At 40.1% G+C, this 23985-nt stretch overlaps 1 protein-coding gene across 2 annotated transcripts in view; it reads right to left on the reverse strand.

Moving 5' to 3' along the window:
* Positions 1-12960, reverse strand: part of brinp2 (bone morphogenetic protein/retinoic acid inducible neural-specific 2) — a 284501-nt gene extending 271541 nt beyond the window's left edge. For both annotated transcript variants that reach the window (XM_004565071.3, XM_004565072.3), the window contains exon 1: positions 12157-12960. The gene's annotated coding sequence lies outside the window, so the exon portion shown is untranslated. The remainder of the gene's footprint in view (positions 1-12156) is intronic.
* Between the last annotated feature and the right edge of the window lie 11025 nt (positions 12961-23985).

Consider the following 23985-nt stretch of genomic DNA (forward strand, 5'->3'; position numbering starts at 1 on the left):
TGTAGCCTCATCAATAATCGAAAAAGAATAACTCAAGAAACTATTGCATATTTTTTTTAACCAATTCACAGTTACATTAAAAAAAAGCTTTTAAGCTTATCATATATGAGTCCTAATGGTTCTGTAATTCTGAGCAAGCGAATGATTTAAATGAGTGACCAAATGCAAAGTTGCACTTGTGGTCAGCTGACAGAAGTGCATTAATTAGTCTCTTACCTTATTTCCAGTTTTGTCCTTATCATATCCAGGAAAGAAAAGCAGACACTCGAGCTGCTAAATATTCCTGCAAATTCATAAATTCGTAACCACACTTGTCTCCCGTCTGCTGTTTAGTGATTGTTACGTTGTGTAAAGTGGGTCTACCAGCTGGTCACGTTTGATGTGAAATAGCCCAAATACACTAAACCAGCAAGATACAAAAGGCAGAAACGCTGCACAAACTTGTGTTTGCTTATGATCGCCTCGTGTAGGCTGATATCTGAAGCCGCAGGGAGTATAGGATCTGGTTTCCTATGATGCCACAGGTTCCACATCCCTGCACAACAGCTCCTCACATATGTAATCACAGTGACACATGCTTCCACTGGGGTCGGGCAGGGACATGCCTAAATGGATGAGGAAGCTATTATCACCTCTTCCCAGATGTTCTTGGCAGAGTCTTGGGCTGATGTAGCAGTGATAGGTTTTTAATAAGCACGCCTGATCATACGACTTCATTCCACTTTGAAGCAAGGGAATACAGCCGATGTTTGGCTGTAAAATGTATTCCGGGGGCAAAGGAGTAACTTACTGATGTAAGAGACAAGGTGAAGTCATGCTGTTTGATTTTTTTTCCTTTGCATGGTTGGAAAATTCACTGCACTCCATGCATGATGTAAAACACCATGAATATAAAGTAGTGTGACCACACTCTGACTTCCTCTAGCTCGTTTTGCTCCTCATACTATCAAAACTTCATCCTGTAGAGCCTTGAGTGAATGCTTACACAAGCACTGAGGACACGAATGCCAATAAAGTGGGTCAGGAAAGTACAACTGGTACATTTCAGCAGCATAACCTGTTTGGCGTACCGCAGGTAGTGTGTGTGTGTGTGTGTGTGTGTGTGTGTGTGTGTGTGTGTGTGTGTGTGTGTGTGTGTGCGTGTGTGTGTGTGTGTGTGTGTGTGTGTGTGTGTGTGTGTGTGTGTGTGTGTGTGTGCGTGTGTGTGTGTGTGTGTGTGTGTGTGTGTGTGTGTGTGCGTGTGTGTGTGTGTGTGTATGTGTGTGTGTGTGTGTGAGTGAGTGAGAGAGCAGGAGGTGCTGGTAGGATTAAAAGTCCTTTAACAGCAACAGTAAAAATCAATGGAGAGAGTTTGGTTGTCAGAACCAATGAATCAGGAGGATATAGCTCAATACGCGGATCAATGGCCCAACCTATAATCATTGTATTTCTCGCTGCTAAATGTCTTTCCTGATCATTGTTGGGAAGCAGAGAGGAGCCAAAGGAGATAAGGAAAAGGTGAGAGAAAAAGCTCCTCATGCAAGTCCTCAGATGTTGTACTGCTGGATGGCTTATAAATATTGTACTGCTTTAGTGCTGAGAGAGTTTACTGTTCCTTAATGTTCCTACTTCTAGCGTTTGACAGGGACCTGGGTGACAAGTTTTACACTCTGCATCATTTATACATGAATTTATGGCAAGAATGCACTACATTTTTATGCAAATGTACTAGTTTCTATTGCTAAAAGATAGAGGAAAGTAGAAATGCAATCCATTTGGGGGGGTTTTGCTTTAGTAAACATGGATGCATGTTAATGTATGTCAGTTCTCCAAAAGAAAAGAAAACCCTGTGACTCACTGAAAGTGATGAGTTTTCTGCATTGCAGCAACAGCAATTTACTTGGCGATGAAAAGGAGAACTGAGCAGGGAAGGGTTTCATCATAAAGACAAAAGCAAAATCTTTTTTTCACAAAATAATTTGAGAAGTAAGGGCTGACGAGCTGATGGATTTTGACCCCTCGTTACGTCATAAAAAAGGCCACTTATAAATATCTGGAACTCATTTGTTGTTAACATTCATTCAGCAACATTCAGTTCTCATATTTAATGCACTGAGTTTGTGTAAAAACCCAAGCTACTTTGACAAGGGCCACACCACCGTGGTTTCACATACTCTCGGTCAACACTGGTGAAGATCACAGTCATCTGATTATTCGTACCTGACCACATCTGTGTTGTTGGAATATATCAGTTCCAACGGTAGTTTCTTAGTTTTTCAGGTAACAAACTGGGCTGTGACGCAGCATCTGAAGCACCATCTCATTTATGACACTGGAACTTGGGTTGGTATTCAACAATTTATCAAACTGAAAATGACTTCAGTGAATAAACAAGAGTAAATATGAAGAAAGACTGTCTGAAAGTGTGAGATTTTGCTTTTCACACACTCTGTGACAGCCGGCTGCATACCCCCGTGTTCAAGTGCGGTCAATTGGAACAGCTAAACACTTTCGGCCTCACATATGGTCGGGTAACAAGCCTTGCAAGCTGGTCTGCTCGAAGCAGACTCTACACAAGTAACTACGAATTGTCCACCAGGCATTAAAGTCTGGGTTTGTAAGAATCATTGTGCGTGACAGATATGTAACTTACACTTCATGGGGTTTGGGTAGATTAAAAGGCTTTCTGATATCAAAACAGCCAAGAGTAAATGCAATCACAAAGTGCTGAAGACGTATTTGAGACAGAAAAGCGTTTTATGCTGTGGTTCAATTTAGCTCACCTGTGAGGAGTGCAGCTTTTTCTTCTTCAGAGAATAAAATTTCTTATTTCCTCTACGTTTGTATCTCTTGAACAACGGCTTCATATGCAAAATGCCATCATCTTGACAAAAAGACAAACATCAGAGTAGCAGCGCAGATGCAATCAAGGTTGTGATTTATTTTTCCAAAGATCTCATTCTGCTTCAGCAAATCAAAGCTAAGTCAAAGACAAATATTACAAGGACAAAAGACATATTCAAACATTATTAGATGAGGTAATGAGCAGTGTTTTAGGAATACTACGGCTTCAAGCCCTGTTTAAGTGTGGATTCTCAAATTATACCGTACAGGTATGGATGGTAAGAGTTCTGTAGGTCCAGTAAAACTTCTGTCACAATGATGCGAAACATCCTCCAAACCAAACATACACTATTCAATTAGGGGTGGGTTTTGATAATCGATTCATCGATTAAAATCGATTCTGGCTTGGATAACGTGATATCGATTCATTAAAATCCTGAATCGATTTTTTAATATAAATTTATTTTGCCTGAAATGCCAGAATCTCAGTTTCGACAACCACCAAACATTTAAAACAGTAAATGAGAGCAGGTACACAGCTTCTGCACAAAGACGTAAACACAAAGCGCGGACCCGCAGATCAGAATCAGTGAGACGTCGCCTTTCTCACCCGACGGCACGGACATGGTCGGGGCTGAAAGCCGACAGCTCGCTGATTTTGATGTTTCGGCGGGTCCGCGCTTTGTGTTCACGCCCTTTTTGCGCTGATTCTAAAGCTGTTAGTTTGATGTCTCTCCAAACAATATTGACTGAACCAGCAGCAAAAGAAGATCCAAACTACGCTTCACATAAACATCGTCATGAATTCACTCTGACTTTTACTGTTTTGCTTCCACCACGATGCACAGCTCTCTCTCTCTCTGTCTGTACTTCAAGAACAGTTTCCCGTCTAAAAATCTGTTTTCTGCATTATTCGCTTGCTTGCTATCACAAGTCTACCGTTGTTTACAGGCTGTCGGCCGCTGTTTTTTCCCTTTTACTTACTTCCGAAAAGAAAACCTAATTTCTGCCGTTCAATAGGCTTCTGAACAAATTTAAACTTTTTAAAATTATGCAAAATGCAAAACGCTGTGTCTCTAATAAAACCGCTGTAACTTCAGAGGTAATGTTCATAAGTTGATTAATGGTTTTGTTTCGTTTTTGATGTACTGCAGAATATTTTTATAAAATCCCAGAACAGGAAAATCACCTTCATGTTTTTCTGTGTTTTATCTTCAGCTACTTTGACACAAAGGCCTCTGCTGTGATGCTCACACCTTTGATAAAGTCTTGTGAGTGTCAGCTTCCTTTTTATAGATACAAAAATATGTTAATGTACTGATCTGAATTCTAATATTTCTGACTGTCTGAGGCAAAATTTCCCAGATTCAAATCGAATTGAATCGAATTGAATCGAATCGTGGATCGAATCGATTCGGGACCTTGTGAATCGGAATCGAATTGATTCTAGAAATCAGTGACGATACCCAGCCCTATATTCAATATGCCAACATGTGGCTCAAGCTATGGCTTAATGCATGAAAAATGTATTAAACTATTCATCTGGACTGCATTCAAATGTGGGGCACTTGAAACGACGAGTTAAAAGGAGGACACAGGAAAGTGGGAAAGACGAGGAAAAATGCATGTGCATTTATTTTTCAAATGTAAAAGCATCTCTTGGGTAAGGAGTGGCATACTTTGAGACGATCAACAAATCCAAGTGTCCTCTAGGCATTTCCTCTTTCTGTTTAGTTGCTCACTTTAGCCATTTCGTTCGCTGACAGAGCCGTGATAAGAAAGTGGTCATTTTCACACACATTTTGTTCTTAACCTTCCTGAAACACATGTCTGAAAAAAACTATTTCCTCAAGTCTTTTGGGAATGACAGTCCAATCCCTCAACTGATTTTGCAAAGAAAAACTCATTAATGAGACAGACATTTTTCTACACAACTCAACAGCTTAGTCCATAAGAATATTTGGAAGCAGCTTATAAAAAAATCCTCCATGGATTAAACAAAAAGGAAAGCTCAGTTTCTTTTTTCTTTTTTTTTCTACAGAGCGGTAAAAAGAGTATTAGACATGCCCCACCCACACGCACAACACGCACACAAATGCCCCCTGACTCTCACCCACCCCCTGTGTAGATTGAAATGTCAGCAACGCTTTGGATTGTTACGGTCCACGTTAGAGCCTGGCTCAGGATTAATGTACATATGGGAAACAATGGAGCATCTACAATGCTCACTCAGGCAGATTCTCCACATCCCCTCCTACTGTAGCTGCAGTGGGATGCATGTGGCTTCTCCTTATAAAGAGACGGGCACTTTGATGTAGAAAGAGAGGCAAGGGGGCAGAGGGACCGACAAAGAGGGAGTTTAACTGCCTTTCATGTCTCCCCTTCCCTGCACCCTGACACTCCACTGTCTTGCCTTAAACAAGCCACTAAAGCCAGACACATCTACGGGTTTTGCCACTGGAGGCGTGTCAGTGCCACAGATTGGAGCAGTGGTGGTGGTTGCTGCTGGTGTTGGGGGATTTTGTTTCATCTTCTTTTTCCCCCTAGAGGTGCAGTTTCTAAAGACGGCCACAAAAACAAGCAAGATAAAGAAAAATCGGAGTCTTGGATAAAAGGTTCAGGGAGCTCAGTATTTTGGCTGCAGGCAGCACTAATTAACAGGTCACTCCTATGGAAGAAAAAAAAAAGCACATGTACAGTTTTAATCCAGCTACTTACTGTTGAGTTGGGGGATTTCTTTATTTTTGTCCATATCTCACTATTGGACTAGTAAATGATGTTCTCTGATACAAGTGGCCACCTCCTACAGCTACACTCTCACATACAACTTGACGCTTTGGTACTCTCGGCACTCCCATTCACTCTGAATGGAGTGATGTTATGCATTGTTGAACTGAAGTGTGGATCCGTTGTTTCACTTTACCTGCAGTAATTTCACCCAAGAGTTCTGCAGAGTTTACAGTTCCAAGCACAATTGCAGTTTCCAGCCAATCACATCAAAGGCAAGGCACTCGTTTATGTTGCTTATAGCTCGGCTTTAAAATGAAGGACAAGTTGAACTTTGCAAAGGGACGTTGTAGAAAACCTGATATCAGAGGCTGGGATAGCTGCTCTGTGGATACATCTCCTTTGCTATGGAAGTGCTCGCATACTGCACAAACTTTCAGTTATGTAAGAGAAAGACAGTACAACAGCGACTCCTCACACAGACTGCATCTGAAATAGTCTACAAGTTAGTAAGAGTTGTGGGCAGAGTCCAACTATCCTATGGAGCAACATAAAAGTACAAAAACAAACTGGGATCTCTCTGGAATCATCTCTTGTGTACAACCAGGATGATTTAAACATTACAACTTTTAGTGAAATGTAAAGACTGTACATCTTAGAGAGCACAAAGCACAGCTCAGTGTTACTTTATTTGCTGGCTTCTTATTTTGAAGCTTCGTACAAAGTCTTTGTAATATGATGTGCTTAATCAAGCTGACATAATGGCTCTATAACAGTTAACTTGGCTTCCTTTCATCAGCAGACAGGTTAATTAATTCACGGAATTATTAGACAGTTAATTTGTTTCATGAAATGATTCGATTTTCTTTCATTTCATGACTGTAATTGAAAGTCTCAATTTGACCAGCTCAGTCAATGCAGGTGTTTGAACCTACAGCAGGGTGAATCACAATGCATCCAAGAGAAGATACAGCCTGCTGCTTTAGAGTATACTGAATCTCCCAGGGATGTGGATTCACATCAGTTCTCTCACACTGGCAACAATGCAACAAGCAGATTGGTGCACAGATCTAAAATGATATTGTACGTCCATCAATCAATAATCAATTACTTGATGTGCCCCATGCAGCACGCTCCTGTGCAGCTTGAGATCATTGCTTAAAAGATTTTTCACAGTTCAGACATACACAGCACAGACAAACATCATGTGGGTCAATCAATAATTCCAAATTGCGTTCCTCTATGGTTCACAAAAGATTGGCTTTGAAGTATATGTTATACATGCACTAGAGAAAATGTTCACTTTAGACCTCTGTGAAAGAACTTCATGAACCATAACCATCATGAAGGCAGAATTATTATTTTTTCTTTTCTTTTTCTTTCTTTCTTTCTTTTTTTTGTTGCTGCAAGGCTAATAGCTGCTCCTGGTTTAAGCTAGGTATACCTGGATGTGATCCTGCAATTTCTACAGTGACAACTAAAAGATGAAATCACAGGTTAAATGAAAAAGGAAGGCTCTGGTAAGATGAGTACTAGACTTGTGCAGCTTTAACTCTTTACCACTTACATCTGCATTGGGATTTGCAGATATAACAATGACTTCTAAAGTAAAGTATTCTTTGGTAATAGCCATATAACACTAACACTGATTTAAAAGTAAATTTGCTCTTAAATTCACAGTTCTCTTATTCAAAACTTCCCCCATGAAATTCACAATAAAAGCTTTAACTTTAATTTCCATGAACTCAATTACAAACATAATGACATTATAGTGCACAGGGAAAGAGTACGTACAAAAGATCATATTTGACATGATGGAAACAGTCTATTTTTAGCATTCAGGTTTAGAAAAAATCATCAGTAATTAATTATTCTTTGTTAGAGTGGTCTCAGATCAATTTTGAGATATACTATTATATTAGATATATAAATTAACAGTCAAATAAGACCATACTATTAAGTCAACTTTGTCTTGCAAGATTTTATCTCAGTAATATTCTTGTTTTTACACCTACATTATTTTATTCACATATAGAGCTTTTAGTATTGTATACTCAATGTGTTACATATAACACATTAAAGTCATGATGCCACTTTTAAATAATAAGCCATCATCATAACTTCCATATTGCAAAGAAAAAAACATCATTTTGAGCTTGGAAGAGCAAAGGTTTGATATTTTAGGAAATGTGATTTTTACTTTCTTGTTTTGAAATAAGAAGACTGAAGGCTACAGTAAATTATTTTAACTTGGCACAAAGGCTGGAAACAAACAGCTAGCCTGGCTTTGTCCAAAGCAAGTAAGTAAATAATTATGCACAAAGCTTAATACACTATTGACTGGGTGCTAAGCAACACTAACACTCTCTAGTCTGTACTAAGAACTTCTCATCGTGCCACAAGAGTAGATGGGTGTATTTTCCAAAATATTGATTGATTTAACTAATTATCGAAAAGTCCATTAGTTTGCAGTCAATTAACTACCCGATAAACTGGCTAATTGTTTCAGTCACACTAAAAAATACAGTGAAATGGAATTATCCAGTGTTTCATGTCCACTGGTTCATTAGTGGAGGAGAAATTTGGTATTTTCTCAACCATGCCTGTATAAAATGCACTGGGCTGGTCTAAGCACAGCAAATAGAGCCTATAGAAAAAGGCACCTTTGTGTATTTATGAATAACTTTATTTTCAGATGCTTCCACAGTCTGACTCGGGCATTTAAAAAAAACACATATATGGCTTGTGTGGGGAAAAAAAGTTCACAGTGCATCCAGGTGAGACAGGGTGCAAATCTGAAAGAGAGCTATTATGTATCAATCATTGAAAAGAATTCTCAATAACTCCACATGTCCTTGCAGTTTGAAGGACACAGCTGTATCAAATGCACTAGAAAAGCACGCAGGCTGAGTGCAGACATTTACATTTATATACATGCATTTAGCTGATGCGTTTTTCTGAAAAGCAACTCACAATAAAGGCGACATTAGATTTAGCTCGGACGTTTACGTCACTTATGAAGCAGAAGAAAGGTCACAGATGGAGTATCCCGAAATAATCCACTGGTGTTTCAGAGATACGCAAACGACGTGGATATCATTGTTCACTTCCCCAGAGAAAGCTTTGTTTTCACAGTTAGTTCCAATTTGTTTTCAGCTGCTGCTTTAAGGAGAGGTCCTGGTTTGGGTTCCAAACATTTCTTAAAGCTCCACTTTAAGAAATGGCACAAAAGTGAGCCCAATGCATTAATTAGGTGTCCTGATGAAGGCTAATGAGCGGGACTGAGATCAGGCTAAGTGATACTGTAAATAGAAAATGTGAGGAGAAATCCGTGGAAACAACAGGACCTAATAACATCAGCCAAGCTGATTTCCCTTATGGAAAAGGGGTCAGTGCACTAGGAGGTGTTCCATCTCGTCATTGACTGTGGAACAACTGAGCACCACCAAAAGCAGACATCCACAGACATGGATGATACCAAATGTTCAATTAATCTTATCTGGTATAAGGTCTCATAAGGTCTGAAAGATGTTGTGGGAGCCAATTTATATCAACAAATTATTATTGTATGCACATAAACTTTTTTACAGAGCGATGTACTCCTGCATGGGTGCACTGGTTCTTAAGTGGGGACCAGCAGGAGCCTTTTAAAAGGATTCTCCAAGGTCCTAAACACAGTGCAAAGTTGTTTGTTTTTGCTATTTTATATTGCTACTGGAATATTACCACAATGATAGAATGCATTAAGGTGTTTTTTTTTTCCCTTTAAGCCTGCCTGCACTAGGGTATCTGATGAATCACAGGTTTCATTCCACCTACGGAGGCTGTATGATTCTCAACCAAAGAAACAAACAGCAACAGCACTGCATTAGAATACAAGTGAAACCAAGCTCCCTTCTACACATCTGAAGCAGTGAAATGTGCGATCGAATGCAAGGCTTTAGGCAGTGATTTGATAAACATGCACACGGACTTAATGTGAGCACTCGGACATTCATATCTCCTGAGACGGCAGAAAGGCTAAAAAGGAGAAAAATTAAATACTTTAGTGGGAAACTTTCTGCATCTGATTCCTTAATAATCTCTGTTTAATATATTTTTTTGATAAACCGTTTTTCTAAACATCTCATTATGTAACTTCCTCTCCTCTATCCAGCATGAACCCTGCCACTCGCCCTAGGACAGCTGGGATAGGCTGCAGCCCCCCTGCGACCCTGAATTGGATAACCGGAAAAAATAAATGGAAGGATTAATTGATGGATGGAATTCTTTATATGGATGCTTTTGTGAGAGAAAGGTTGTGGTATTGCGATGCAGCCAATCACCTTGCAATTGCAATATTTATCCTGCACTCTCGAGGTATACCATAATTGTCTACTCTGTCTTGTGCAGAGTTCATCATATTATATGGCAGCTACGACTCAGGCAGGATAGCAGGCTGTCCACCAATCTTAAGGTTGTGTTTTAATTCCTGGCTCCTTTAGTTTGCAAGCAAAACCATGCTCAGACAAGATGCTGAACCTAAAAATTACCCCTAATATGTCATTTCTGGGTGAAAATCTAAAAATTGTATATATATATTTAAAAGGTACTACCACTTTGACTTCATTGTGTCCATAAAAATATCTAAATCACCAATGCATTTGTATATCAGTGCAATCTTTTCAGCTTCAGGACACCGTGACATTCATATGGCAGCACACAGATCTAATATTAAAAGAGTCATTTCCTTACTCAACACCAGGACATGTGCCTGCAATTGTTGGGGGCTATATTTAGGAGTGTATATGGTGCTCTAGTTACAATTTCTAGCAGCTGGAGTGAACTCCATTGTGGAGATAAGGCTCTTGTTTTGTTTTGTTTTTCTAGATTATACTGTTCAATATTATCTGGACAGTATCAACTTCAGTGAAATCATAGTGACAATACTTTCTGCATTTCTTTGTTACCATGATGTTCTATAACGTAGTTTTGATAAAGGCTGTGTTCCAGACCGAGTGCTCAAAGTTTGACAAATATGGAGCTCAAACAGCAAAGAAGGCTTGCAAATTGGTTGCATTATGGGAAATGGAGGATTTGGACACAAGAAAGGATAAAAATGGCAAATTATTCACCTCAACTAGAATTCAGAGGTTCCTTTTCGGTCTCTCTCAGGAAAATCTCTGAAGTTCATGGTGATTGTTTTAATGTTGTGTGTTATTGATTTCAATCATACATTGGTATCTACTGTACTGCACAACAGCGGAATAATTGAATCGGGGCCCAAAAGCATAACAATATCGATAAGGAATGGCTGCAGTTTGGTGCGTGTGTCAACTCTCTCAAACGGCCACTTCGCCCGCACCCATCGCTGGTCGGGAGCGTTCAATATCACTTCTCACTTTGTGAAGTTAGGACGGCTCTGCGCTCACGCTCTTTTTTACAAAACACGCCATTATGCGCCCGCTGTGTCCTGCACTCACCCTTTCATCTGCAGGCTCTTCCAGCGAGCATTCGTCAGCGCGTCACTGCTGTTTAAACGCAGGCAGGGAAAACGGGAAGAGCTGTCCTCCCTCCAGGTGAACGAGTGTGAGCGTGTGGGTGTGTACGCTGATTGAATGGTGCATTATTTAACGATGGAAAACTGATCTCTTTCGGTGAGCAAGTGTCCCGCTCCCAGAGTTGGGTTTTCACCTTTTTCACTTCTTCTTCCTCCCCCATTATTTGTTTGACTGGACCCCATTACGGAGGGAAAGGAATATATATATATATATATATATTATATATATATATATATATATATATATATATATATATATATATATATATAGCACACAGCTGCCGAGGCAGCACCTCGTCTTCTCTGAGGATTTCTTACTTACAGTAGTCTCGACAAAGTAGCTGACAGGTAAATGTGCTTACATGGTTGAGCGAATTTGTGAGAAATTGTGCGGTGCGTGGCAGGCATTCAGGGTGACTGATGGAGCAACAATCTCGCGCGCACACACACACGCGGAGGCAGAGAAAGACACACTGGGAGGAGAGAGGCAGGCAGGAAGGTGCTCACTAGTTAGAACAGCGAGATTTTTTTTTTCTGTCCGCACACTCACACACACGATTGTGAGGTTGTTATACATACACTACAATTTAGCTGTCATAAGCTGTCAAAGAAACGCGTTTCCCAAGCGTGACGGGAATGTAGACTCTGCGGGTTGAAGCGGAACACAATTGCGCACATTTTTATTGGAAACATGCGCAATGTATTAGGGGAAAATGACAAATAAAGACCCACGTGTGAGCGCCAGTATTTATTTACGCATTTTTTCTGGGCGTAAAGTTGCTTAAACGGGCAAAACAAGCGTCCTGTCACATTCACCTGAATTGCAATCTCTTCATTTTTCTCACATCTCTTATCGATCATGCGTCACTAATCCTCCTGGACCCACATTGACTTGTGCGTATCAACCCGGAGTGAGCTGTGCGTAAAAACGCACCTGGCACGAACACGCAGAACAGCGATCCTCTACTATTCCCCACATTTGATTCCCCCAGTGTACACACACACACACACACACACACACACACACACACACACACACACACACACACACACACACACAAACTCACCCAGGGTGTGAACGCAGGTCCTCCCCGCGCGTCTCTTGATGTTTGTTCGTGTATCTCGTAAAAAGAGAGTGGAGAACCCGGGCAGCAAAGGCGTTAAAGAACTAGTGGACGGCAGCTAAACGCCGCCGACTTCCCCCCCTTCTTCACCTCTTCCTCCTCCCTTCTTTTACTGCTTTCCTCACTCCTCCCCTCTTTCCCGGGGCAGGTTGAACAGCGGCTGCAATAATCCAGACATTGTTCTCTTCATCAGCTCGTTTTAAAGCAAAGACTGGACTGGAAAGGACTCCCGATTCTCGTTAACTTGGGAGTTCTGAGGAATTCTCCTTTCAGACTGGAGGTGCTGTCCAGTGTAATCCGAGCTCAGGAAAGGTCTGAAAGAACAGCCCACAGACTTACAAAGCTCAGAATGAAGCTGGAGTCAGACCTGGAGTTGAACTATGACTGCAGGTGGCGCAAAGGGGAGAGAAAGTTTGCTTTCAGTTTAACTAAAAGAATAAATTAAATAAATAAATAAAACTGACACTTGGCGAGAAAATGAAAAATAATCCCTGCAGGACTGGTTCTTCTCGCACTTGCCTCTCACAGATCAAACTCCCTTTAGAGGGACCCTAGCGCACCTGCGGCCGGAGTGGAGACGCGCAGGTATCCACAGACTGAGCCCCCTCCTCCCCTCTCTCTGTGGATTTGATTCCGCGTTATTATTCCGACTCTCTCTGCGTGACAATCATCACTCAGTGTCAAGCCTGGCGTTGCTTCTCCAGGAAGCTAAGGAAAGCGTCTCTGTTCATCGTCGCTCTCCTCTGTGTCTCCCTCTCCCTTTTCCCCCAACAAGCTCCGTCCATCCGCTTTCTATTTAACCACGCCCCCCTCAGCAGCCATTGGCTGGAAAGCGGAGAGACCGAAGACGGGGATGGTGAGGAAGGCTGCGATGATGTGTTCTAAGAAAAGGGGGGAGAAAGGGACAGGAAAGAAGACAGGGTGGAGAGAGGTGGCATTAGATAAACTACGACGGAGGTGAAAATGGGAGAAGTGGGATGCAAGAAAGGTAAAAGGGGAAGGAGAGTGTCCCAGGAAATGAGGATAATGCAGTTTGTGTGCTATGTGTGGATGGATGGGTTCATCGGGGAGGGCAGTTCGTGCACTGAGCTCTGTGTTTGAGCCCAGAGGGACAGGCCGGCTAATGAACGTGAAAATGCGTCCCTCCTCTTTTTCTTCTTTAGTTCATTTCTTTTACCCACTAAGTCACTGGCAGTGCTTTAGCCATATTTGACTCTCAGCCGAATGGAACGCATAATGACAGCATCCACCAATGCTAAGCATACACACTTCTGACTGTCTGTCTACTTCTTTTTAAAAATATATATATATGGTGGCTGAAAGCTGAGTAGCTTCCTTGATGAGTCTAAGATGAATTGGTGGCTACAGCCCGGTCCTTTGTGTACAAGGGAACCGGTTTTGGTACATGTGCAAGAAAACCATTTTGTTTCTGACTTCAGACAACAAACCTGAAATGTAGGACTTAAGCATGGAACCTAAAGGTAACTTAAGACTAAAAAAATTTTAGGTGAAAATAAAAGTAAACAGCTGGAAAACCGCAGTCACTTGGTTGAAATTTATGTGTTTGTGCAACTATCACTACCTCTAACATGGCATTTGTTACCAGTTTAAATTGGAAACACTTCAACATGTGGTTCGATGAAGGCTGATGTGGGTTGTTTTTTTGGTTTTTTTTGGAACAAATGAGCAGCACGATTATTAAGTTGGAGGCCAATGACAATAAAACATCTGGATTTGTGTGATTTACTTCATCATCTAGACTTCAGGGTCTACATTATCGATGTACGAGTTTGTTTCAGTGATGCTCATGTTCTAATATTGGCAGGGAACACTGAGAACATCACTGCATACACGGTAGTTGCTCAATGCTGTGAGCAACTACCGTGGAAAAGCTTAAAAATAACAGATTCCCCTAAAATCAGCCTCGTTCCATATCAGCTAGTCTGCTACTCCCACTACACCACAGGCAGAAATATTTTCAGGGCTTCCTAGTGCCAGGATATGTGGACAGCACATGTTTGGTTCAGGATTTCCTATCCCATGGGCTGGTCGTTTTTTTGTTTTTTTTATCAATACAGATCATTTTTTTAGCTGATAAGATTAAAAAGATGCACTCAGCTTATACAACAATCGCCTTCCCCCTGCTGAGCGTCTCCTTGCAGTCTATCTGTAGACTCCTCTCAGGTTCATCTGTAGGCTGTGGCTCGAGTACTGGTTATAACTGTTTATGGGCACGAAAATGGCAGACTTTTAAGGGTAAAATTATCAGCAATGAGGAAATCTTTTTTCTTCTCTTTGGCGCCACTCCCGTTGGTGGCACTTTGGAGTAGGTGTTGTTCTCTTTGGCCTATGCCAAAAGCCATTCTTGGGTTAAAAGGAGGCTGGAGGCTGTCTTGCATGTTAAATATCCAGCCCAGAGGCAAAAGTAGGGAACTAAGTAAGTGCCTGAGCTGCCTGAAATGGAAGCAAATGGGGTGGGCTGGATATTGTTGTGGCGCAACCGCACATGGTAGCAGAATAAGGCAGGAAAAGTTGCTTGACAGCTCCTGGGAGAGGCTTTGATTGATGGCAACGCTCCAGGGAGTGTTTCAAAATGAACTTAGTTAACTTGGAGCCACATGAAGCATTCATCACTTGCTGCCATACAGGAGTGAGATGCTCACTGCAAGCTAGGCAGCATTTTATTTAGAAAGGCACCTGGGGAACATCTTCACTGGAGTAGCAGGTACCTATTTACAGCTATTTTAAGGCTCACATCAACAAATCTCTAAGATTTTCTCAAATCAAAGTATCGACGTGACTGCAGCTACTTCAATTTGCTCATCAGGTTTCGAGAGTCTTAGGACTGGGTGTGTCACGTGTGGTTTCAAAGTGTGAAATATAAAAATGATTTTGAGGCAGAAGAACAAATTCTTATGGCGCGTCAGCTCCTGTATTAAAAGATTGGTCATATTGCTTTACAGTCTTGTGAGTCGACCTAAATTCAGTAGCCACAGCCCTACATTTTGATGACAATAAAAACTTTTGATATGCATCAGTTGGAATGTCTATTTTTTGTCCACCTATTGCAACGACCTACAAGAACAAGTCTTGAAAGTCAAAAATCATACATTCTAACAGAACAAGGTTCAGATTAGGGGTTAGAGTTAGACCTCAGAGGGTAGGTTAAGTCATGATGGTCTTCCTGCTGGAGCCAGGTGTTCCTCCTCTCCTGCATTCTCTCCCATCACTACGTTTTTCTTTATTTATTGAAAATTTAAAAACTTCTAAGCTGCCACTGGAAAGATCTGACATAGTGGCAAGCAGTACTTTCATAGCGGTCATTACAGTAGCAACAGATATTGTGGGAAATACAGTAACGAGCTGTGGAGTTGCTTAGACCTTAGGTAACAAAACCGATAAAGTTCTGATGACGGACTTTTCTTTCTGTTCTTTCAGTTCGCAGGTCGATTAAGATTTCATGTCTTTCTGCTACTCTCTGATTTAACTCTGTGCCCCATTAAAACAGCTCCTGGAGTGTTTGCTGGCTAGCTTTAGCACAAAGTGAGTTTTCATTTTAAGCCCCTGCACAGAATGAGTGAGTGAGGTTCATCGTTTTCTGTTGTTTTGAATGGCATTCATGGGGATTTTGAAAAATGTCCACTATAAAAGATTAATTAATTAATTAATTAATTAATTTTCTTTGCAAGCTCCTTTGACAATTAAGTCATTTGTTTTTTTTTTAAGTCCAGTAAGGATAGAGGGATATCAAAATCTTAATAGATGAATGGTAACTGGTAGATATTCTATATGTGAACGCAATGTTCCGGCTGTAGCTCAGGTGGTAGAGCAGGTCCCCTGCTAACTAGAGATTTGGTGGTTTGATCCCAGTCTGCATGCCAAGTATTCTTGGACAAAATACTAACCCCATGGTGCTCTCCCATGAATCCATCAGAGTGTGAATGTCAGATAGGAAGCACTTAAGAACACCGTAGAAAAAAGTGAATGTGCAAGTTATGTAAAGCTCCGATAGAGTAGAAAAGTGCTATATATATATATTTGTTTGTTTGTTTTGTTTTTATTCTGGGGTTTTTTTCTGTTTTTTTCATTTTAGCCAAGTCAGGTTCACCAGAAAACCATTTCAGCAGACCAGCATGGATACATTCATGTCATTGGGATAACTAAATAGAAGGCCGTTGGTCTACAGGTTATTAATTATACTTTTGTCATTTCTACAACATGTCAAAAATAACTAGAGTCTACTGGGTCAACAAAACGTTACTCTCTGGTTTTCTGGATTACAAGTGAAAGTGAAAGTGAAATATTGTGGTGTTCTGCTTAGAACAGAATTTCAAATCTGCAGCTCTCACCTCAGTTTTTGCCCACACAGGGTCTTTGTCACTGTCAGCTGTATGACAATATTTTATTGGCAGAATGAGCTTTGTTGGCGTGAAAGCATTTATGTTTCGTGTCACTGTGAAAGCTAAGTGCGCTTTGTTTATGCCTCCTCATCAGGCTTTTTAGTGTGGGATCGCTCATTCCTGCTTTTGTCATACCTCCATTCCTCCCCCTCTCTCGAAACAAGTGAGGGATTAAAACAGAGTCGTCTGGAACAGAAGACCGTGATGGGAGAGAAGCAAAAAGATGACAGCAGCTCACTGGAAACCACAGGATGGATTTATTTTGTCTTCAAGACTTAAAAAGTACAAGACTTGAGCACAGCAGCTCAGCTTTTTGCTATGTTCCTGTTCCTGTGGGCTGTAATGTTAAATAGTGGACAGAAGGGACATTTTTCATGTATTAAATAATAATCACAGCTAAAGCATGTTCGTGTGTGTTAATACATCTTGAACGCACAGTCAAGAATCTAAAAAATGCCCTTCTTTTACCAAAGCCAAGCTAAATTTAAACACAAATAAATGTGAGATGTAGATAAATGCATTTTTTATGGCAAAATCTTAGAATGTCTGCAAAGACTGATAGAGGCTGAAGACCAAGAGAAGATATTTTTGACACTCACCAATCAATATATAAAGATTTCAACTTTGACAACACGGTCAGACATAAACTATTTCAGAGATCTCTTTGACTTTGTGGGTTTTCACATCTACAAAAAGCACACAAGGAAGCCAGGCACACAAACCCTCCTCAGAAGAAGTAGTTTATGGTGGTGTTTCAGCAGTAGCTTCCTACCATCTGTGTTGTTTTATGCAAGTACATTACAACAATTTCAGGGACATGCAGTTTCAAATAATGGCTTTGTCACACAAGAAGAATTTAAAGTTGTTTAGATTTCTAAAACGTATAAAAATGGCAAATGTTTTCCTGTTCCTATTTTATTTTAGAATTGAGTAGACTGCTACTGCCATCTGTTTTGCCACAAATATGACGGCATAATAACCTCAGTTTTTCTTTTAGATATGCAAACTCTAAGTCAGCCTTCCCTGTTTTGTGTTCCTGCTCTATGATCGGCTTGGAGCTCAAAGAACTACAAAAAGAAGTTCACTGCAGAAACTATCTAAAGTTATAGATAAGGAGAGCTCACGGGAGGAACCTTCTGCACATCAAGACTAACTTTGTCTTTGCCGCTCCACTCAGGCAAGGCATGCAGGTTATGAGGCAGAACTGACCACCTTTCCACCAGACCGTCATGAGAAGGTCACTACATTCACTTGTTTCATCAGTTTCTGGTTCTTGCAAAGCATCTCTGATGTTTCCTTCACCTCAGCATCCTCTCAGGACAGGCACGGCAGTAATCTACAATCTGAGTAGTTGACAGGGACGTACAATCATTAGATTCTAGACTGTTCTTCTTCAAGACAGTCTCTAAAATATACACTACTGTTTTCTGTTTGTTTTGCAGTTTTTCATTTATGATTCTGTTTTTGTATATATAATATATAATATGACACAATGATCCTCGAGTCAAATATAAATATTTAAATAGTCATTCTTGTTATTTCACTGCCTGATGGTAGTTACAATGGCTTTTCACTTTATTTTAGATTCTTCTTCTTTTGGATTCTTCTTCTGTTCTCTGGAATGTGTTTTGCTGTTCGGAAGATTTTCAACGAAACAAGAAAAATATCCCACAGTTGCAACCCTAGAAACACAATCCGAGTTGAAATTCACTGTGTTGTTTTTGGCAACTTTTGCCAATAAGGTGGGGTTTTTGGTTTTACTACATCTATCCCATGATATTCACATCAGACACTTGCATAAATACATAATGCAACAAAGTGCTGACATCAAAGGAAATGATAAGGAGAAAATATAAAGCAATTTTGTTTGCACAGAGTCAGAAAGCCAGCTCTTTTGAAATGTAAAGAGTTCAGTGAATCTTTGAGCCTCGGGCAAATGATTGTTTCACCCTGAGGCTTTGATTGCAAACACCCGTGAAGTCACCTTTGCAGTCTGGACCTGCGGGCCGTTAAGTGTCACCAGTGAAAACTTTGAAATAGTAAAACAGACACAGACATGCAATAATAAAACTATATTTCTCACATTTCTATACAATATAGTGTTATTCACTGAGCCACACTCTCAATCTTGCGCCCACTTTCTTTGTAACAGAACAGGGTTTACAAAGTGGGTGAACAATGGCCTGTCGCTTTGGTGAAAACAATGTCTCCACTAGACAAGGTCCAAGTCATTTTGTATGTAATGAATGCTCAACTCAAGGTAACAGGCGATCCTGTTGTTGTCTGCTACCTTGTTGACTGTGTGTATGTTCCTGCCTGTCATTGTGTGTGTGTTTGACAGCATGCGTTAATAGAGCGAGATTGCTCTGAGCGTTGAGCCAAAGACTGAGTTCAGTCAAAGTTTACATCAATAATACAAATGCAGATACTCAAGGTTGCAAGCTGCTTTAGCGTAGGTTTTCACTGTAGCCATCAATTTGCTCCTATATACAGGAATAATTATTTATCAGATTTTATGTATTAAACATGATATCAACTTCTTGGTAATTATTTTGATTTTTTTTTTTTTTTTTACAAGATTACTTAAAATTATTTCCACACTACTTAAATTTTACTTACAGTATAATTATTCTGCTGTTTCCTGTATAAATCTTTTTATACAGAAAACAGACTTTTTACCCCCTTATTCTAGTGTGCCTATCTTTAAGTATTTGTAGGAGGGAGAGGTAAGTGACGGAAGTGACAGGAAAAGGTAAGCGACCCATGTTGTAGGTCACGTCAGACGGCGGAGATTTGGCGGAAAATAAGCGAATTTAACAAAGTTTCTTTAAGCTTCAGTATTGCCAAATAAACTAATCAATTGTCATATAACTAACAACATCTGTCCAATCATCTCTAACACCCTGGAGGACAACGGGGAGAGTTTAGACGCTCTCCAAGATTACATCGACCGGTGCTTCCAAGATTTAGTAATGAAGAAGGCTCAGAGTGCATCTTCCCCGGCCAAAATTAAGACACCGTCATCAAAGAGACGTCGCCTGGCAGACTCCCCCGGCACAACATCCCTCTTCCCTTCTGTTTTTCTTATCCTTCATCTTTCTTTCTCCCTTTCCTATCCCTCAGTCATGTCTGTCCCGTTTGTAACAACTGAAAATAAAATAAATAATAACAACAAAGGTCGATCAAATGGACCAATACGGCAAGGCCGTGATGATCCATTTGGGAAAGTAAATCCATTGGGTATCCTTGTTGGTCTTCAGACAACAATTCTGACGGCTAAAGAACCAAATGGGACAGGCAAAAAAAAAAAAAAGTATTTGTAGGTAAATATAATTGCATTGTAATTTTAAATAAAATGCATTGAAATTCAGTTTTATACAGGGGAATTTCACCCTTAATGGCCGCATTAGAAAGTGTTACATATAGTATCTCGTGTTGCTTTATGTTGTAAGACCCTAATAGTTCATGTATTTGGCAACAGTGAGAAAGAAGAACTCACATTCAGGAACAGATCTAAAGCAGAACAAGACTCAAGAAGGGAGAGAGCCCCCCAAAGTCAACATTTAGTTTCAGTTCTCAGCTTCTGCTGGGCCCTAATAAAAACCAGAAACTTGGCTTATTCAGATTATTCCTGGGTTAAGAGTTGAATGTTCATTTTTCACCAGGACACATCACAGTGGTAACTTGTGTGCACACCTAACCTACTCCAGACCAGGTAATATATGTGAAGAGATCAGCAGGCATGACATCACCTCCTACTGACCAATTGATTCTCTGGAAAACAGACTCAGACTGGAAGATCTCTGCATGTAGCCTAAGCATATGTTTCAATTCTGTGCTTTACCTCCTCTGATACTGTTAGACACCACCGGGCATGTGCTGAAAGATTAAGAACAAAACTGTCTCATCTACCAGAATAACACTTGTAATTTCTCAGATTCTCCTGTGTCTCAGTGATAAAGTTGTGATGCTGATAAGTCTGCTAACTTACACGACTGGCATCTCAACTGGCTCTCCTGCCAGTTTTCCTGGCTTCCAATAGGCTCAACTTTATTAATATAGTAGCACTTTTCCAGCCTTACTATCAAAAAGTGTTTATAGCAGACACGTTTATACACACCGTTAAAAAAAACATCTTAAAAAAAACAGTAATATTCCAGCAGCTGGGTGCCAAAATACGACCGTAAAATAACAGAAAATAACTTTCACATGAAAATACGGTTATTTCCAGTAATGACAATACAGTTTGTTGCACTAATTTTACATGGGATTCTGCCTTTTCCAAGTGCTTTTAGACAATACATTAGGAACATGTTAACGTGATCAAACAATGAAATTACCTATAAACAAGGTCAATGAATGTGGCAATATGAATCATAGTACGTAAATATACGGTTAACAGTTGGTTTAAATAATAATGGATTGCACGCCCTGGGACAGACTGACAGAAGCGAGGCTGCCATATCGCACCATCGGCCCCTCTGATCATCACCAGTAGGTGGCAGGTGAAGAGTCTTGACCACGGACACAATACCGAGAGCGTCCGAGCCGGGGCTCGAACCGGCAACCTTCTGATCACAAGGCGAACTGCCAACTCTTGAGCCACGATCGCCCTAAATAGCAATGATAATAATACTTATGTGATGTAACACAAGCTTATAGGACTCATGTTATGTACTTTTCCATAGCATTACATTTGAATTCAACAGTTCAATCTTTCAAATAACGGACAGATATTTGTGAAATGATGATACATTTCTGAATGTATTTTAACAATCTAAATATGCATATGTACAAAAAATATATTTAAAAAACAAGTAATTTGTGTTTTACTATATTTACAGTGATGTTATGTTATTTTACCTTTGACATGTAAAATCACCGTCTACTTATGTAAATTAATGATATTCTAGAAAGACAGTACAAAGCTGTAAAATATACAGTAAGATACTTTGACATTACTATTTTTTGGAACAGTGCAGCACTTTTAATACTGTACAGGTTTTTTCCTCTCTCACACACTCTTACTCTGAAAATTTGTCTAATTTCCACAGCAGCTATAATGTTTTCAGTCTGTATTAAATAGGAAATAGGAAATATTGATTTTATTTCCATAACAATAGAATATTTATTCACCTTTGGCACATTCAGTGCTCAAGTTAAAATAGCAGTTCTGTGGAGATCTGTGGATCTAAAAAAAACAAAAAACAACAACAACTAAAAAGCACTTCTTAAGGACAAATTTAAATCAGATAAGCTTTTTCATTTTTACAGTCAGGATTTGGGAACTTTGTGTTTGCACTTGAACGTGAATCCCTTTGCTGATGCTTCAGTAGCAAAATCTACCAATATAACTGTAGAAGATAAAGTCACCAAAGTTCACAAATGTGTACTTCAGCTCAAAATGGAGAGTTTAAAAATGGCCACAGTCGGACCAAGTGGCAACAAGTGGCTGAAAACTAAAGACAGGTTTTAGAGGATAGCATACTTTGAATGGCAGCTGTCTCAACAGCTGCTGGTGATCAGATTGCTAAAACGACAAGTCCTTGGACTTCTCCATTGTGTTTCTGGTGATGGTGCCATTTGGAAAATTTTGATTGGATCTTGTTAAATATGACTTTCCGTGTGACACAGCCCATCCACTGAGTGCTTTGTGATTCATTTTTGTCAAGTGAACTTCGAGTTGCTTAGCACTAATTGGCAGACGTGTGTCGGTGCATTGCACCTGTACAGTTTATGGATGCAGTCTGCTAACCAAGTTAGCATTAGCTGCTGATTCAGCATTACAACTGTGTCCTCCAAATGTAATAAAAATTAACATGGCAACCTCCAAACTGCTAATATAGAGGCTACAAAGTGACAGCATGCTGGCTAAGTCCATCTTTTAAATACAGTCTATCAGTCTGAAGAGGCGGGGCAGGGGGTAAAATGGGGGACACTCTTATCATACAATACTGACTTGAGTTCCCCACTACTGTATATTTCCAGGCATTGTTTGGACTGTCCCCAGGCTAATATTTTATTCATTTTGATTGGTAGGCACAATTACAAGGTAGTCTTCCATTAATTTGGAATTGCACCACTGACTACAGCCTCTTGCATCATGCACAATTAACATAATCTAGCAGTGAGATGGTGCATACAAGCACAAATAGCAGCTGAAACCGGCTCCAGGCCAGATGAACAGCAAAAGTAACTACACAGTTTTATCATTTTGTATGATCACGTCACCTCCCAAATTAGGTTTTGTTTATATAGATAAGATGCTGTTGCCTTATGAAACTGGAGTGAACACATAATCACCTGCGTAGTATAATGAATGTGTTAAACTGCTTAGCGGCTGTAATCCCTCGTTTTCACCACCACCTCTGCGGGCTTCTTTCTGGGTGTCAACACAATACAAGTGTGATTCTCCCACAGTGGATAGTCAGTAAAGGCGCTGAAGCCATTTCTTCTCTAATTACTCCAGAAATAGAACATGCTGGTCCACCTGCTCTCTTTATTCCCCAACCTCTGTAAAGGCAGCAGTCCGTAAAGAACTAAACGGCCAGCAAAAGAGGCGCTCAAAAATATATTTAACAAAAGATCTATTTCAAATGCTGCACTGTGAAAATGTTTAAGGCCCTTTAAACATTTAGAATTGAATCAATCATGCAAGACAATCGGCAAGGTTTCTGACTGGTCAGAGACTGCACCCAACAGCGGCAGCTACAATAGCCCCAAACACACAACCTCATAATGGACTGTGTTAAGTGACTTTTTTCATTAACGTCCCTGTTACTGAGAGGAAGCCGAAAAGCTGAGAAGTCCTCCTTTAGACTCTAGAACTCAGTGGGAATTCTCCTATACATGCTGGAATGACAGCAGTGCCAGCAGGAGTACTGAGATTAGTCAGTGCCAGCTTTCTTTTTTATTATAAGCAAGTGAGCAAGAAACCTCATTTAAAAAAGTGTAAGTACACTTTAGAGAAGCATAGCATATATTGCATATAAGAAGAACATAATGTAACTCATATAAAACAGAGTAGAGTACAAAGTGGTGTAATTAAACACAGAGAAATATAAATGAAAGAAACCAGTTGTTTAGTTATCTAACTGCAGCCATGAACTGGTGAGATTTCGAAGTCTCGATCTAAATGTTTTGGCGGTGTTTGCCTCTCTAACGAGTGTCTCGATCACACCATTTTTCAATCTGTTCACTGCTAATTCAAACTGGTATCATTCCATATCGATCATTAGGTTATACGCAGGAACAACACTTAAATCATAGATCGGATACAAACATAGCAGATCAGGTTGGTTGCTGGTGCTGTGTGCCTTTTCTCCATATAAAGGATAAGGATAGCAAGGATAAATGTCCTTATGCTGTTTTA

Source organism: Maylandia zebra, linkage group LG18 (genome assembly GCF_041146795.1).
Source record: "Maylandia zebra isolate NMK-2024a linkage group LG18, Mzebra_GT3a, whole genome shotgun sequence".
NCBI lineage: Eukaryota > Metazoa > Chordata > Actinopteri > Cichliformes > Cichlidae > Maylandia > Maylandia zebra.